Source organism: Cupressus sempervirens, chromosome 3 (genome assembly GCF_028749045.1).
Source record: "Cupressus sempervirens isolate cs-2001-9-10 chromosome 3, ASM2874904v1, whole genome shotgun sequence".
Classification (NCBI taxonomy): Eukaryota; Viridiplantae; Streptophyta; class Pinopsida; order Cupressales; family Cupressaceae; genus Cupressus; species Cupressus sempervirens.
The window spans coordinates 657,554,961-657,571,400 of NC_143120.1; the positions used below are offsets into that span (position 1 = coordinate 657,554,961).

At 32.5% G+C, this 16,440-nt stretch overlaps 1 pseudogene; it reads right to left on the minus strand.

The window, feature by feature from the left end:
- Positions 1-10,223: 10,223 nt before the first annotated feature.
- LOC149568420 (uncharacterized) lies at positions 10,224-16,148 on the minus strand (annotated as a pseudogene).
- Between the last annotated feature and the right edge of the window lie 292 nt (positions 16,149-16,440).

Below are 16,440 nucleotides of genomic sequence, written 5' to 3' on the forward strand. Positions count from 1 at the left end.
TACAAGTGTTTATATTAATTATTTGAAGGATTTTGAATTTTGAGTTGATGTTAATGATACTTGAGTAATGAACAATGTTTTTTTGTGTTCAACTACTTTTATAGGCCCTTTTAATGATCTTCTTTTTAATTTTGAAGTTTGTACTTATTTTTGCAATTTTTCTAGTAATGCTTTGTAAATAGTCTAAGGATTTTTTGGGCTTCACTATTTCCATGGGCCTTTTTAATGCTTTATCTGTAAGTGGCTTATAGGGGTTTCATTATAAGATATTGTAGTTGCAGTTTATAAATAAATAAGGGGTCCAATGGTGATTTTAGTTATTGCTTATCAATTATTTTTTAAGGTTTATTTTTATGTAAAACAACAAAGTTTTTTGGGGATTTTCAATGGTAATTTATTTAATTAAATTTTATATTATTTGATTTGACTTACAGTTTGACTGCTTCGTGTTGTTGTTGTCTCCCAAACAATTGTTGCGGTGATCGCTCTATAATATTTGTCTCTTGAACATCATGATTGTATGGTGATTGTAGTTGTACTGTAATACTCGATTATGTAAAGAAAATAGTCATGAAGGATGAAAAATTCAAATATGGGTCGTGAACATCAAAATTGTTTGATCAATGCATTTGTGCTCAATGATCATATATTTTATTAAATAGGACTTTAATTATTGCTAGATTTATGTGTTTTCAACTGAATTAATTAAACTTTGCAATTTGGGTTCCTCTTTAAACTATAGAGACAAAAGGGTGTTTGTGATGACATACAAATAGATCCATATAAAGCCCAAAAACCCTTTCAGAATTGTAAAGAAGAGATATATTTATTCTTGAAGAAATCTATTGATAGTGTGCAACAATACATAAATGACATCTTTTTTTATAACTATTTTTAGCCTGCTAAGAATAAGGTGGCTTATTTATGCAAATTTGTCTAATCTAGTTGGTCCAGCAATTAACAATGTAGAAATTGTCAACTAATTTTTTGGTATTTGTTTATTTTTCACAAATCTAACAATTGAAGATACTTGTAGGACAAAAACTAAAAGAAATGCATTCTACAAATTAAAATCCTTTGAGAGTAATATAATTGCTAACTTGTTTTACTATATTTTCCATTTGTCTACTATCAACTTGTGGAAATTTGTGCCTCCCCCCATCATTTCAAGAGTAGCAATTTGTGGCATCCTTAAATCACTCCACCATCCATGGCATTCAACTAACAGCAGCAACCTTTTGTTGTCTTCCTCGTCAATAGTCCAAAGCGTTACTTTCTGTAAACAATCCATCTATTCTGCCAAAAAAAAGGCTATATTTACCCAATCACTTTCCAACACTACAAAAAATGCCTCATAATTCATTGGTGAAATAGATTGGACAAAGAAATTGGGAAATAGCTTCCAAACATAATGTTTGAAGTGAATTTCTTATCCATCTTAACTTCATCGTGCAAGGGAAGACCAATTACTTGTGTGCTTCCTTTCCTATTAATAGTCAGTCCATGAAGTCCCTATTTATTCAAATTGAGCATTTGCTTCCCTAGTTGGTAGTTAGTTTTAGTGGGAGCATTATATGTTTCATTTAAATCTATATCATATTGTGTGATTTGAGTTACCCATTATAATATTATTTGGTCGAATGTTGAAACTTAACTATTGGAAGATTTATCCTTTGCCAAAACTATTCTAATCCAAAAGTAGCTTTTTTGATGTGCAAAGAATGGGAATTTGAGATATTAAGTGTTCAAACGTGTGAAGGGCATTAAGAGGGATCAAAAATATACTATTCAAGAAAGAAATATGGATGCAACCCAACCATTTATTATTTTATTATACCAATTTAACTGTGTTTATTTATTTATTTATCTTTTACATTTCCTTTCATATTATACCAAAATAATATATAAGGCTTACACTATATTATATAGACTTACACTTCTTGTCACTATCAGTGTACCCTTGCTCCTCCAAGTGCAAGTGCTGGTTATTATTATTAGTTAATCTTGAATGGAATCGAACCCAAGACCTCTTACAAACCCTTGCCTAACATTTAATGCAATATTTAATTAAATAGATTATTAACTATAAATATGCAACCATGGATATGTAAAATTATAATTCAATTATCAAGGATATCTCCTACTTTGTTCTATATAATCATCTTATTTAGTAGATACTCACACACACACATATACATATATGATTTTTGATAGGTGAATTTATTTGTTCAAATTAATTATTTTTATGTGTTAATCCAGTAGATTCAAATCTAAAGTTTTCCGTATAAGAAGTTCACAATTTACCCTTGTGTTGTAAACTCTTGTCTTATTATCCAAATAATATATCATTAAATTATATAATGTTTAAAATATTTTTAAATAAAATTATGTAAGAATCTATATATATTATATTATATCTAAATAACTTTCCCATTAAAACTATTATCATATATAAATATTATATTTTATCACATACAACAAAAGACAAAAATATAATTATAGAAAAGTTTAAGATGATAAATAATATAGTTATATATGAACTGTGTACATCAGTATTTCAAATCTCCCAAATACATAAATTAAAAACATTAAATAAATAATATCAACTTGTGTAGAATCCAAGAAGTATTGAAAACGAAAGATGTCTAACCCTAAAGTGACTTGTTTCAGAGGGCCAATTAAAACACTGATTAAGAATCAGAGAAAAGCGTTCAGATGTCACATGCAATATGATATAGTATGCTTAGTTTTCAGATGTCTTTTCTTTTCCTGTCAATGGAGAGGAAGGTGGAATGTTGGTGGCAAATCTTTTTCTGTTTGAATTAAAAGAATTTGTATCAATAATCAAGTGGGGATGATATGTATAAAGTAGTAAAAATTGTTAGATTTTACTAATAAAAAACTGAAATGTGGAAATCATTTCTTTTGGGTTCATGTTTATAGTTTTCATTATTGTATAAAAAATGTATTGTTACATTTAGAATCATCGATGTGAGCGAGGACGGTGGAACTTAAAAAGGAATTCTTTTATTGGTGTATAGATATTATTTTTATATTAAATTGTCTTTTGACATTAAGATGTTTCAATGATGTGATTTTAATGTTCTGGTTAGAATCTTTGTTTTTCCTACGAAGATTAATATGTTAATGTTAAAATTGTTTGGATTTAGAAATTTGGTAGTCTAAGATCAATAGAATATAAGATAATGTTGGAAAATTAAGAAATTTTGACTTTTAACATTATTTTCTATTCTATTTTTATCATAACATTATAATTTATATTGTTGGTTAGGATAGTTATTGCAAATGTGCTTTTTAATGAGAGTGTTGTTTTTTGGAACAAATTTTAACATAATGAAGTCGTGAAATGATCTCTATTATCCATATTTACTAAAATAGAACACAGTAACCATGCTAAATGAGCATAGGTGTTAAACAACAAAACCAACACACTACATCATTGAGGGTATATGAATTCTTTCACAAAGAAACAATTTTTTGACCGCTGCTCTCTTTCTATGTAATTTTTTTAATTAGCTTTCTTCAATTAAAGAAGAAAACAATTCTTCCACAAAGAAACAATTTTTAACTAGAGATTTATCTTGATACAAACTTCCTACTTAATTCAAAATAACTATTGTAAAGGTCCCTTAATACACATTCAACATTATGGAATTTATAAAAAAACTAGAGTCTAATGAGTCTCTTAAGTGTTTTGTTCATTATGTCCTGATTACACTGAGTGTTGTTATGTGGAGCCTAATCAAACTCAAAGGTCAATATTTTACCACTTCCTTTGACGTAGTTTCCCCCCACATTTCTTATGTGAGGGTTTGGGTGAATCAAGTTAAATCTTTGTGTCTTCTATTCTCTTATGTGCACTTTATTCCTTTGTGTTCTTGGTTATATGTGAATGTAACTATTATTTTTGTCTCTCTAATCCTAACAAGTGGTGTTAGAACGAGGTTATTTCAGTTATTCTCTGCAAGAAACTCTCACAGTTGAGTGGGGTCTACAATGGTAACCTAAAGATTGAGAAGTTTAATGGGTAGAACTTTCAATTATGAAAAATGAAAATGGAGGACTATCTTGATTAGAAGAATTTATGGCGGCCATTGGGAGGAAAATCCAAGAAAGAAGCAAATATGTCAGATGAGAAATGAGATATTTTGGAGAGAAAGGAACTTGGAAGTATTTGTTTATGCCTAGCATAATCATGTTAGAGTAATTAGATATTTCCTAATTAACTCTAGTTGCTTAAGCTAAACTTTAGGCATCTAATAATTAATTATTTTGATGCAACTTAGGTTAGACCTTTCTAGGGTTTCGATCTCCTTTATAAGGACAATCTCTCATTGTAAACATTTATTGAGAAATGAGAAAATTCATTTGTTGATTATAGCAATCTACTTTTTTGCTCATCAAGAATGTCTTGTCTATGGATCTAGCAATTTTTGCCTCCATAGTTTTTTGCTTCTCTTTTGTAACAGGTGTTTGTGCGCAGGTGATTCTTGGGAGCTGTAGGGTTGATCTTTTATTATTTTCAACATGGTATCAAAGCACCAAATCTTCATGCCCATGTTCAGTTCTTGAGAGATTTGGCATTGGTTTTCAAATCTAGGCTTTCAGAGGATTTTGTATTGGATTTGGGGTGTACCTGTTTTTCATACCACTTTGAGCCCAAATGGACATCATTGTTGAGCTCAGAGCACTTGAAAGTCTCATTTCCATATAAAATATGTCAAGTTTGAACGTTGTTAACTTCCAAGAAAAAAAAATTTAGTACCTAGGCCGTTTTGACCTAGGCACATTTTTCTTAGGCGATGATTTTTTATTTTATTTATCAAAAAATGAAAAGTTTTTAATGCACATTTTGATTTGGCAAGAAAGCACATGAATTTTTTTTGGATTCTGTGCTCAACCTTTTTCTCCTTGCTTGATCTACGAACATGTGCTTGCCTTCTTGGATGAAGGTTGTTGGAAGTGATTTGGGCACAAAATTTGTTGATTGAAGAGTAGCGTTTTGGTGGAGGCACATGCATTTTTGGGAGTGGGTAGCCCCTTTTTTTTGCAGACCTCCTTTTTCATTTTAATCTGCTTTCCCATTTTGACCGGGCCCTCCATGCATTTCATCAACTTTTTATGGAATACTAGCGGCTTTAAAATTGGACCTGAGGGAGTGCGGTGGCATTTGTTTTTATAAGCAAAGATTTTCCTCGACTCCCATGCACAATTTGGGCATTGGCAATGGTTTTTTGGTTAAACCAAGTGACTAGTGATTATGTGACTAATTTGTGACTATTCCATGATTCTTGGCTACACATTATATCAGGCTTGTCTTGCACATAAAGGAAGGCATGCTCTTTAAGCTGGACAACATTTTGTTCCCCGTTGATGAGTGTCGGTTAGGCTTCATTGGGCCATTTTTTGACATTCTTAGCGTAATTCATGGTGGTTATTGACTGATCTAAATGACATTTTGGGGGGTGATTTTTAAGAAGGTGACCTTGTTGAGGCCCTTGCACATTGTATTTTTTTGCGTCTTTCCTTTGGTTGAGGCACAAATCTTCAAATCTGAAGAGGTTGTATGGCAGGATTAGTGGGATTGGTCTGCATGTTTTTTGTTCCCGTCGATTCTTGTCATGACTCTGCCAGACTTGAATTGTCAATTCGTAAAGCTAATGGAAACCAAGCCTCATTGTCCCCTATCTTTAATGAAAGCTTGTCAGGGGAGATGATTTTGGCAAATTTGGTTGTTTATATACTCAACGACACTGGAGATGTAAGAGGGCAGCCTTCATATATCAAAGCTAGAATTTCCTCATCTCTGGACATTTGTTTGGATGGAGCTTTAAATCTCTTCTGCCAACTTTACAGACGATGATATTATTGGTCCTTTATGTGACCTTTGGGTTGACCTTTATTGTTCTTACCACATTGTGCCTATATGCCCTATCAGCCCCCATGGGCCCACACTTCCTCCCACACTATTAAGTGCTCACATGTATGCATGGCCCTTCTTACACCAAGTTAGCACATGTTTAGGCCCAATCAGTGCTCAACAAACGGCAGTTTTGTGGAAATGGTGAAGTACTTGTTTAAACTCCTCCTTTCATGGTGATTGGGAGTTTTATTTGTGGTTTAGAGCAGCCACCTATTCAAAAAAAAATTAGCGATGTTCTTACATTTTTTAGTGGATTAACCCACATTTTTTTGGAGATCTGCTAGCATTTTTTGTTTTCCCCAATGGGACATGTTAGAACTTGCAGACCCCAACTACATACCTCTCATTATCTAGCTCTTTTCGACCTCATCATGCCTTGTTAGTGAAGTGTTTTTTTCATTTAATTTCAGCATTTTTTTTGAGGAGGATAGGTCACCTCTTGCATGCCTAATTAGCTGGCCAGTTTGAAATGCAAGGATAATACATTTGCACTCTCTATGGATTTTCAATGGAGGCAGTTTGTGCTTGCTCAGCAAATTGGGCCCCTTTTTAGTGGATTCTAATGCATGTTTTTTAAGATTTTTTTTACAAAAAGACTTATTTTTGGCACAATCTTGGCCATTGGACTTTGTTTTCTGGCACTAGCCCTATTTTTCTGGTGAAATTAGACATTTTCCCATTGACATGATATGTAGTTATGTGAGTTTTTTGGTGACCTACACTATCATGCTCTTTATTTTTTTTGGCCATCTGTTTTTAATTCGACACCGACCCTTTGTTCGGCTCTTGTTTCTAATGGTTGAAATTTTTCTCTAGCAAGAGTCTTTTTCTAGCATTTTTTTCTCGACGATCATTTACCCATGAAACTTGGGCTCGTCACTTGCTAACATTAGCGCCACATCAGCATTACATCACCACTTCCTATCACCTCCTTGATCTCTATGTGGGCCTACCTTCACTTTTTTTTCTCATATCTCATGCAAATGAGATATTGCTGAAAAGTTGGTTCTGAACCCATCATAGTGCTACAATTATTTTTAAGTTTTGATGCTTTTTTGGTAGATGTTTCTACTATCAAAGTCCAGAGTTCCTTTTTAGACTCTGGGAGCCATATCTTGAGCATCTAATCTCTTATTTGGAAAATCTTTATATCATTGGAAAGGTCTTTCTGAGCTCTTTCTACTAATGTTGGTTGTTTTTCTATATTCTACTCCAGGAACATTCTATTCAATCTTATGTATTTATACATTCTGGTGGATAACTTGGTTGTTTTAGGTCCAAGGATCAATTTCTTTTCTTCAAATGATTCTTCATGACTTGTACTATCTTTTGTGTCAGTCTTATGTCTCTTCTAGTCTATTTAGACACCTTTTGTATGCATTCTTGTAAACGCACTGAGATAAAGTGCTTATCTACATTTTCATTTTTGTTTCAGTTGTTTTCCTCTGTTTGCCTTCTTATTTAAGTAGTATCATTTGAGGGAACTCGTGCACATTATTGTATTCTTGAGATTCACCATATCTTGTGCCACTCATGATTATAGTGTCGTGGGGGGTTGATGTGTTACCTTTGTTTGTCATCTTCCTTTGTCCGGTGAGCTTCCCTTCGAAGACATTAACCTCATGATGTGTCTAAGATTGATCACCTTAGTACACACATATGTACTATTCTATGCATCTTGATCGTGGTTCCTTGACTTGTAGTTCTTTTGGCCCACTTTTTCAGTTGTCTGTCACCTCCACTTTTCTAGTTGTCTATCACCTTACCCTTGTCTACATTAGGGGGGTTCTTCTATTATTTCTCATGCTTCCTTGGTTTGATGGAGTGAGCTATGTATTCAATTTTCATTCCTATGTACTAGGCAGATCCAGCAGCTGGGTACCTATGCATTTCGGTGAGATGGATCATTTACCATATAGATGATCTTTTTTTTCATTCCTACTTTGGTTGCAACCTTCCATGTTCAATTGATCAATTCTTCAGGCTTTGGTGTTTCGTGTCATCTATATCTTCGAGTTCAATTGTTTGCCTTTTTGTACCTCCTAATTTGATATAGATTATAGTCTTCTCTACCTAGTTTGGTTTTATTTCATTGGAGGTTCTTTAGATCAGCAATTACTTTTGACTGGGCTTTGCAGCTTCTATATGCTTCAGTTGTGTTCTACATGATCATGTTTTGTTCCTATCTTCAAGTAAATTCCCTAGTTGGAAGCTTCTTCAGTCCTTCACTAGTTTATTTTAGCATGTTTTTCATCTCTTTTTGAAGTAGGGTTTTTCCCATGTGGTTTTCTCTATTTCTCCTATTTTCAGAGATTTGGTTGTGCTTAGGTATCTCATCAAGCCTTGTTTCTTAGGACGCAATTCTACTTTAAGTAGTATTTTCTTGGTTTTTAGCTACTTCCTAAGTTTATCTAGTGGGGGGGGGGTGGGTGTTAGAGTAATTAGATATTTTCTAATTAACTCTAGTTTCTTAAGCTAAACTTTAGGAATCTAATAATTAATTCTTTTATTAATTATTTTGATGCAACCTAGGTTAGACCTTTTTAGGGTTTCAATCTTTTTTTATAAGGATGATCTCTCATTATGTAAACATTTATTAAAAAATGAGACAATTCATTTGTTGATTATAGAAATCTACCTTTTTGCTCATCAAGAATGTCTCATCTATGGATCTGGCAATTTCTGCCTCCATTGCTTTTTGCTTCTCTCTTCTGTAATAGTTGTTTGCATGTAGATGATTCTTGGGAGCTGTGGGGTTGATCTTTCATCAACTTCAAAAAATCAGTGGCATTTAATATTAAAAAAGAAAAGATGACTAAAGAGTAAATGGAAACCCTACCAAAGTTGTATGAAAATCCTTCCACTTCAAACAATGTATTTCTCATGAAGCATTTATTTAATATGAAGATGGTAGAAGGTGAGTCTATTGTTGATCATTTCATTGAATTTAATATGGTTACTAGTTAGTTATCTTTCATAAATGTCAAATTGATGAAGAAAATAGAGCTCTCTTTATTCTATTATCTTTGTCTAAAAGATGCAATGACTTGGTAATGGTTGTGAGTAATTTTGTTTTTGATTATAATACCCTAAAATTTGATGATGTTATTAGTGTTATTCTGAGTGTGGAAACCCATAGAAAAAACTCAAGCAGATCTACATCAAGAAGTGTCATGAACACACACACTCTAGAGGTAGAATGAATGAAAAAAGAAATAATTATGAAAATTGTGGGAAATCAAGAGAAAAATCAAAGAGAAAGAGGTCGCAATCCAGAGGACCAAGAGATTGATGGTACTATGAGAAACTATAGGTCATCAAAAGAAATATTGTCATTGTTGGAAAAACAATGAAGCGGACAAAAAAAAAAAGGAAATAACGAGGCAAATGTGGTAAGTAATAAATCTGGAGAGGATTTTTTTTCTTCTTTCCTTAGAAAATGTCAATGATTCATAGGATTTAGATTTGGGGAATTCATTTCATGTTACACCCTATAGAAGTTATTTTCTTGATTAAGTCCAAGAGGATTTTAGGCTAGTTTATTTGGGAGATAATGAACCCTGTTAGATTTTTGGAAAGGGGAGAATTAAGATTAGGTTTCAAAATAGGAATCATTGACTACTATAATAGGTAAGATATGCTTCAAGGCTAAGTAGAAATTTAATTTCAATGGGGTAACTAGGTGATGATAGTTGCATCTAGTTACTTTTAATGATAAAAATTAGAAGGTTTCAAAAGGTTCCTTAGTAGTAGCAAAAGATGTGAAAGTAGGCACCTTATATCTTGTACATGTCATATTGTTTCTTCTACTTTAATTATTTCAAAGAAAAATCAATGTTTAGGAACAATTGTTGGAGTTGAGCATGAAGAACATCAAATAGTTTCCATAGATTCTGAAACAATACTATGACACAAAAAATGGGCACATGAGTAAAATAGGTATATGATATTACATCATTCAATGAATATTTTACTAGGTCTAAAATGTGTCAATATGAATTTCTATGAAAGTTGTGTGTTTGGAAAATAAAAAAGAGAGAGTTTTGTGAAGAGTTGGAAGGAAAAGAAAAATGAAAAATTAGAACTTGTGTATATACAAATGTATGAGGACCAGCTCAAGCTTCTTCCCCTTGGTGTCCTTTTGTACTATGTTAGATTCATTGATGATGCAACTAGGTAAGTATGAATTTTTTCCCAAGAAATAAATTTGATATATTTGAGACTTTTAATAAATGGAAAAGTTTGCTTGAGAATGAGATTGGTAAAAGACTAAAATATCCTAGATTTGATAATGGTAGTGAGCATTATAACAAAGAGTTTGAAGATTATTGTTTCTCCAATGGTATGAATAGAAAAAATATAGTTCTAAGGACTCCACAAGAAAGTCGAGTGCTTAAACAAATGAATAAGACAATAATGGAGTGTGCAAGGAGTATGAGGTTGTATATTGAGATACCCTTAAACATGTGGGAAGAGAATGTTAGTACTATTATATATTTATTCAATATAGGTTCCTCTACTCCTTTGAGTTTTGGTATTTTAGGAGAAGCATGGAAAGGTAAGAAGGTGAGTTATTATTTTCTCAGAACCTTCAGTTGTGAATCATTTTCACATATAGATTCTAAAAATAAAACCAAGCTCTTAGATAGCTGAGAGGGAATATGAATTAATTATATCCATCAATCCTACATGCCTTTAAAATAATATAGTACCTATTCAAACTTTATACAATTTCACAATAATAACTCGATAACCAAATTCAACTTTTGAAATCAAACTTATATCAACTTTATTTCAAACTGTTATTGTTAGCCCCAACTGATAATGTAATAGGTAATGTTATAAATGTATGTGAAAGATTAATATCAATTGTAACATTTTCATTGATGTCAAAGTCTTAATTGGATAGAAATTATACTAATTCAACAGAGTGTCATATCATTTGATTGATGGAGATGATTTGATTAATGAAGAGTATTTGAAGAAAGTATGGTAAAGATAGAATTAATAAGTATGGTATTCAATGGGTACTTGAATAAGTTGGAAAATGATAATGTAATGTTGGTCTGATTTTTTTACAATCATGTAATATTGAAAAGTATTGAAGATCATAATCTTAACCGAGTGACAATGTTATTTAAGGGGGATAGTACTCATCGAGTGACTATAGTTTTGCTTGAGTGATTGACAAAGCAAAAGAAGCAATTCAGTATCACCTAAGCGAGTCTAGTTTTAACTGAGTACTATATTACCCAAGTGAAATGTAATGTTTACCAAGTAGTAGTTGGAAGAACAAGTTTGGATAATTGAAATATAAGTCCAATTTTTTATGGAAATATGGAAATTTCAAGATGGTCAAAGGCACAAGTCAAATTTTGTTACAAGATCAACGAATAGGAAAATTCAATAAGGATCTGATGATGGAGATTGTATTGGAAACTTGCAATTGGAATGATTTTTGTTTTGTCATTGATCTTGAATCTAGGGATGAGACATATTGCTACCTAATCTAAATGTTATGTTTATTTGATTGATGAAGAGGACTTGAGAGTTACTCATAACTACAACACCTAGAGGAAAGGTTGAAGTTATGAAAAGGAAGTTACAATGGACATTTGATTAAATAGACTTTGATTTAATGAAAACAAATTGTTTACATCAAGGAACCTAAGCCAAGTCAATCAAAAGAATAAAATACTAAGGAGTTTCGAGTAATGATAGTGTCAATTGAGCCACAGTTAGTGTCAAGAAAATCTAGTGTTGACCAAGCATTAGCATCAACCAAGCAAGTTAGTTGATGCCAAGCTAGAAAGCTTAAACAGTGACTAAGTGTTGGAATTCAATGATTGTCGAGTGATAGTAAAAGATCAAATTCAGAGAAATCATAAGATCAAGCTAACTCAATTGATTTCTCAGGAGATGTAAAACATGTTGAAGATAAGATTGATGAGTTCAATTATTAAATTCAAGGTGGTGATTAGGTAAAGACCTAATAGAAGGATTCTAGAGAAGTTTCTAGAGGATGGTCAAGAAGATGTGTAGATACATTGAATCGAGTTGAATCTAATTGTAAACCCTAAGATTTATAGTGGATGTATAAAATGGTAAAGCACAAACTGCCTATTTAAGGTGATATAGAACTGAACATGTGGTGTCTAGTCCAGCCCTAGTGAGTGTGTGTGAGTTTGTATGTGAAAGAAGTCATACAGAGCAAGGTTGATCATAAACCCAAAAGTGAGTGGATGTGAAGCTAAAAGAGAAAGCTTTTAGATGTTATTTTGTTGTTGATAAGTGAATTTGAGAAAAAGCATTAAGTGTTAATGAGAAAAGTGAACTGATTGCTTGAAGGGTGTCCAAGCATATAATAATTAGAGATGACAATGAAAGGCTTATCAGTGAACCAACATAAGGACCAAACTGAGATTCGAACTAGAAAAAAGTGAGTTGTAATCACACATATCAAAACCTATTGTTTTCTTTCTTATCATTGTAAATAGTTTATATTGAAATCGTTTTAACAAAGATTGACCTAACAGTCATCTGAAGAATTAATAGTCTGTGTAAATCCTTTAACTAAGTGACATTCTAAATGGAATGATCAAAGTCCTCTTACAAGTTCACTCCCAACAGGGTGATTAAATCCTCTAACTTGGTCACATTTAACAGTGTGTATTGTAACCTTTAACATGGTTGGCACCTAACAGAGCTTACTTCGAAAGAGTGGAAAAGAGTGACATGTTGTTGGTGGTTTTTCTCAAATTGGGTTTCAATATAAAATCCTAGTGTCAAACTGTGATGAATGTCTTACGAATTTTTTACATGTGATGAAGTTTTCATTATGCGATATAAATTAAGTTTATGACATTTTTATAGTAGAGACTGGGCAACATCAAGATCAACAAACAGTGATGTGTTTAATGTTTAATTGTTCAAGTGGTATATATAGACCTTGATTAATTTATTCAACCCCCCCCCCCCCCCCCCCAGTTTTTCTAAATATTTCTAACAGATTGAAGAAAGATAAGGATGAGAATGAAGTTCTATGAAAAGTTATATTTTCTATATGATTAAGTAAATTGACTCTAAGATCTACGATTGTGATTAAGAAACATTAGATGGAAGAATCTAGAAGCTTAGAGATGACTATTTAAGGATGAGATCAAGAAAAAATTTGGTTGTTGGTTGGATGTTGATTTGATTATTAGTTTTTTTTCTTCTAGTGTGAACTATTAGAGGAAGTGAAAGAAGAATATTGAACTAGGTGAACCAAGAAAAGTTGGAAGTAAGAAGGAGTGAATCAACTAGTCAAGAGAATAGAGAAAAGATACCAAGAAGATAGAGATCAAATCGAGAAAAGAACAGAAAGGAGATCTCAACAAGCAAGGTAGTGTTGTACCTAAACATGTCAATTTTTTTACACTTACTTTCTTATCATTGACTAGAAAATTTTAGAAAACTAAGTGGACCTAACAATTTTTTATAATTGTATATGGTAACATCAATTAGATATATTTGTAAGTCCTTTGGAGCAAGCCACTCTTTAGACAAGATCAAAGAGTGATAAGGTCTAGATGATCTTTTCGTGATATCTGTTAAGTTTCAGGATTTGCTAAATTGAAAAAATTTAGTAATCCTTAATTAACATGGGAATCACTTCACTTCGTGGGACATGCAAATGAAATGAGACCTTCGGATTCTAGGCCAGATCCTATTGGATATTCAGTGATAATCTCTCAAACTTAATAAAAACTTGTAGGAAAAAGGTAAGAAATGACTGAAAAAAAACCTAAAACCTAAAGTTTAAACTAAGGAGGTGATACACCAGAAGTTACTAGGAAGATATAACACACATATAACAAAGAGGATTATATAGCTCTTATGAAATATACATAAAACACAATTTCCAGTAAAGGCTTGCACAAATGATTTAGGATAAGGTTTCAGTACTGAAACTACAACAAGGAGGACAAAAAAATACCTCACTTTGATTAATTTCACCTATAAACACATATCATAACCTGCAAGCAAACTTACTTTTCTACAAAAAGGTGCTGGAATGAGACAGAAAAAACAAGGAACAATGAAACATTCACAGATTAATCCATCAAATCATTCAAAGATGCACACAGAATTGCAGAAAGGAAAAGGCTTCAATTAACTCCAAAAAGCATGATCACGGTGTTGTTACTGGTATTATATCTCCAAAATTTTGAATTACAGACCCTATAATAAAGCTCAAGACTTAGAAAGATGTCTCAAAACTTCATCATAAAATCAAAACTCTCCCCCAAAATGAGAGTTTCACTCAATAAGTACATTCCCAACTCATTGGGTCATATGCAGAAAGATAGCCTCAAAAAGAGGACTTAATCAATTAAATAATGAAGTCCTACCCCTGGGAAAACTCCATTATCTCATAAAGAATCTAATGACTCACTGATAACTGCCCTAAAAACACTCTAATAACCAATAAATCTCCTCCAACTACAAAGGCAAAGTCAAATTCGACCCCAAAGCCTATATTCTCTCCTAGAAGGATTCCTAATGTCTACAAAATGACTTAAAGACCATTACAAAAGAACATGATGACTCATCTCTTTTGCATTAAAAAAAATAGAAAAATTATTTAATGACTTATAAATTGTCATTTAAATATATTTTATTTACAATGATACATATGCAAAAGAAATAATTAAAATTAAACTCCCCTTCTTATTCTTTTGCATTTTAAAAGAAAGAAATAATATTAAATAATACATTAATATTATTTCTTATACAAATTGTATCCTATGCAAAAGGATAAGAGTAGTCCATTTTGTATGTAAAATAAAGGAAAGGGATAAAAAATCCCATGATATAGCCACAGACTCCAAAGGCTTATGCAAAATAGCAAAGGGCAAAATGTATTGAAGAAAACCTAGCTTATCTTGTTTTCTCATTCTGGAGCTTTTCGAATAGTGGAAAGGAATGAGGGTTTGATTTCGTGGTTGCCATGCTTCTCTGTCATTTCTTGAATTTTGTATTATGTTCTCAACAAGAATTTACTGTGATGTTGATACCGTCTCATGATGGAGGATTTATCAATTTTCTTCATGCACAGAGATTGCAATAACATTTGAAGGTATGTTTCCTCTATATTCTTGAGATTACAGTACTTTTTGAGACCTGAGAATGATAAAGCTTTGACTACTCTACTTCTTTCAAACCCCATGGAGACTATTTCTGTAATATCTTCTTGTTTGTAAGATTTTCTCCTCTTTCGTTTCTTGGAGTCCTCAGAATTCTACAGAATAGAGTTTGAAGAAGGATCTGTTTAATCATCCAAGGCCTTGTGAATGTCATTTTCATTCTTTCGAAGTGCTTCTAATGATAGGACTTTCTCAAACCCAAGTGAAGCAAGTCTAGAAAGAATTGTCATATCTACTACCTTTCCCATTGGTGTCTTGCCATAAGATTTTTGCTCTCTGATCTCTTCGTTTCTCAGTCTGTCTTCTTGTATTCTCTTATTAATTCTTTCTTTTTCCTCAATGGAAAACTCTACTACATGCTGAACATTTTAACCAGACATTCTTAACGCCCATTTGGACTGTTGCTCTGTATAACCCATGCTCACCAGCTGTGCCAAAGCTTCATCTAGGACCTGAAGCTTGTTCTACTTCTCTTGAGCCGCTTTCAGTGCCCTATGTGATTCTTTAAATGATTCAATATGGTATGCAACAATACCTTCCAGAAGCTCCAGTCATGTAAATATAGCAAGTTATGGACAAAATCCTCCTTGCAAAACCCTAGCTCTCTCCATATTGGCACCATAGTAGTGTTCAAGCCCTTTGCGAGCTTCTTTTAAGTGTCTCCTAGCCATAGACAAACAGGATATGTTGTCCAACATGAAATAACACCAAACTGTGTCTATATGTAATAAAGGAATATTGTACACCATCTCAAGTACTTTTTGATTACAAAGGATAAAGGCCTCCTCTCCCATGGAAAGTATTTCAAGGGCCTCTTTATATTGTGACTTTTCAATTAAATATCGACCTTTTACATGAAGCATTAGTCCCATCATAACACCCCTTTGATCAGTCTCCAAAAAAGATGACATCTTTTCCCCATACTGATTCTTGAGTTCAATACTGAACTGATCAACTAGGAATGAATCATTAGTTTGTCTCTTGGTCATTGCATCTACTGCATCTCTTGATACCATATCTACTGATAAGCCTTATCTACTGCAACTTGATTCTAGTTACATTTTTCATTTGTTGTTTTCAGTGACATTTACTATAGCAAAGTGGAGTTGTATATTGTAACCCTATTTGTATGTCCATACCATACGTACAGTTCTGGGTTATAAATCCTATTAAGGCACGTTGATAAAAAGTTTACATTCTGAGTCTACACCAAGATTATCTAGTTCAGCAAAAGCATCCCACTCTTTACTCTTGTAATTCTCTATAAGCATATTGAGATGATTTGGAGAAAGAGCTAGTGGATTGTTC